Here is a 2,842-nt window from a genome sequence, read left to right as displayed (position 1 = left end):
GAAGAAGAAGAAGAAGAAGAAGAAGAAGAAGAAGAAGAAGAAGAAGAAGAAGAAGAAGAAGAAGAAGAAGAAGAAGAAGAAGAAGAAGAAGAAGAAGAGGAAGAGGAGGAGGAGGAGGAGACTGGAATTAACTCACTAAAATTCCAATAACTTTTCCATGGGATTGCAAATAAAAACTTCCTGGGCCTTGATGAGGATCAGGAAGGGCTTTCTATAAAAGACACACTTAAGGACAGCTGTATGTTGAAGACATCACTGACAGGATGTGCTTGTATGTTGGATGTGAAGTGTGAAGCAAGAGAAGTGTGGAGTATGACTATAATCTTCAGCTAAGAAAACCAGAGAGATAGAGTTACCCCTGACTTGGAGAGGTGGCACTGAGAGGAGAGGAGAGGAAGACTCCAGAAGCTCCAGTTCAGGGTGTTAAGTTAGGGATGCTGTTAGATATCCAGGTGCAGGTGTTAAGTAGGAGTTTCAGGGAGATGTATATATCTATACATGAAGCTATAGATGTATAGATATAAATCTGGAAGTTTAATGTTAGACTTGGCAATATTAAGGTAGAAGGGGCAGGAAAAGGAAGGCAAACACAAACCTAGAAAAATGCAAGATGTAAATACAAATATGTTGGTAATTATGTTAAAAATGACTGGACCAAATATTATAATTAAAAAGCATAGATTATCTGAGAATGATACATATACTATGTGTGGGTGTGCACACGCATGTGCACATGTGTACAAGTGTGTGTGTTTCAATAAACTAAATTTTGTTTAAACATAGAAACACAAGCTGAAAGCAAATGGATGGGAAAAGAAACACCATGCAAAAAAATAAGCAATGACTGTATTAATGCCAGATAAAATAGGCTTCAAACCAGGAGATATTCCCAGAGATAGAGGATGAAATAAGGGACATTTCATTATGATTAAATGGTCCCTCCAACAGGAATGCACAGCAGCCACAGCTATGTATACATCTAATAACAGCGATTTGAAAAATATGAATAAAATGCTTATATAAAGAGAGAAAGCAGGAGCTCCTCCACTATAGTTAAAGATTTTTAACACCCTTGACTTAGCAGTTGATAGAACAACTAGGCAAAGGCCAGAAAATACATAGGTGACCTGGATGCCATTTAGTTATTTATTTAGTGGTCCTGGGACTAGAACCTAGGGAACTTTAACTCCATCACCAGCCCTTGTTCTTGCCAGGCAGGTGCTTATTCCACTGATCTACATCCCCAGTCTTCACCAGCCCTTATTCTCATTACCATTTTTGTTCTTGTTTTGAGATACAGTCTCAAGTTTTCCAGGCTGGGCTCAAACCTATGATCTTCTTGCCTCAGTGAACTGAGTACCTGGGTTACAGGTGTGCACCTCCAGCCCTGACTGTACACTACTGACTAACATTTAGCACTGGACTTGACAAAAACAGAGCATGTAACTTATTCTTTATTAGCATGTGCCTTATGTTTACCAGAATTAAGTAGCTGATTGGCTATTAAAAATTGATAAATTTTAAAATATTGAAACCATACAAAGCACATCCTCTGACTATGGTAGAATAAAGTGAGAAACTAATAATATTCAGATAGGAAAATCCAAAGCATTTGAAAATTAAACCTACTTTTTATTAATGCACCAGTTAAAAAGAGAAAATTAGAAAAGTCTTAGGAGTCCTTCTGTTCCTACTTGCCCTGAAGACCACCAGAAAGACCTGGTAGACTAGCCCCCAGCCTCCAGGAATGCCAGAGTTTGCTGGTTCCAGCCACCACTCCTCAACCTGAAAACTGTTGAGGGGACTCAGCAGCCCTAGCACCACCCCTCAGCTTTCCTGCCAGAATTTGCTGAGTCAGACATACCTCCTAGCCCTGAAGACAGCCAGGGAGTCCTGACAACCTGCCTTGCAGAGCACTAACCTGCCCCAACCCACCCTCACGAGAGCCTTGCACTTCTTTGGCCCATGCTCATCATCATCAGATCCTTCTTTAACTATGGCTTTCTCACCCCTCCTTAATGAGGTGGAAACCACTTTGAACCCTACACGGCGGAAGCTTTGGCAAGTCTACCCTGCCTCACACACTTTGGAGAGCCTGCCCATCTACCATCACTACAAAAAAATGACAAAAGGAAGGAACAAAAGGCAATCTCAGATCTCTAGCCCACCCAAAATAAGTCCTGGAGACAAGGTCATAGAAGAACCTGGAAGTCACACACCTGAAATTTCAGAGATGATAGCAACTGAACTAAAGAAACAACTCCATCAGGTTATCGAGGAAGCAGATAAGAAATAATATCTCAGATAAAAAGGAAAAGATAATCATAAAAGAATTGATTGATACATCTAAAGAAGACACAGATTTTAAAAAGTGGAAGAGAATAGAAAAATGGTGAAAACATTGAATGAACAATACAGAAAAGAACTAGAATGCATGAAGCAGATGCAAATATATATCAAGGACATTAAGAATTCCATTAAAAGCTGGCAAAACCACTTGAATGAAATAGAAGATAGAATTCCAGACCTTGAAGATAATATTGCAGCTAGTGAACAGAAAAGGAAACATCTCTTAAAAATAATGATAAACCAGGAAATAACAATACAATAGCTGCAAGATGATGCACAGAAAAATAACAGGTATCAACAGAACAGCTGGGGATAATAAAAAAGACATAAAAGGAATTATTCCAGAAGTAGTAGAAGAAAATTTCCTGAGCATGAGAAGAGACTCTGATATATAGAAACTGAAGCACATAGAATCCAGCTAGCCATAATCAAAATAAATCATCACACAAGTACATAATAATCAAGATCCCAGAAATTGAGCAAAAGAACAGAA

Source organism: Octodon degus, unplaced genomic scaffold (genome assembly GCF_000260255.1).
Source record: "Octodon degus isolate 3935 unplaced genomic scaffold, OctDeg1.0 scaffold00141, whole genome shotgun sequence".
NCBI lineage: Eukaryota > Metazoa > Chordata > Mammalia > Rodentia > Octodontidae > Octodon > Octodon degus.
The sequence above is the reverse complement of the archived record's forward strand: the minus strand, read 5'-3'. Positions refer to the sequence as shown.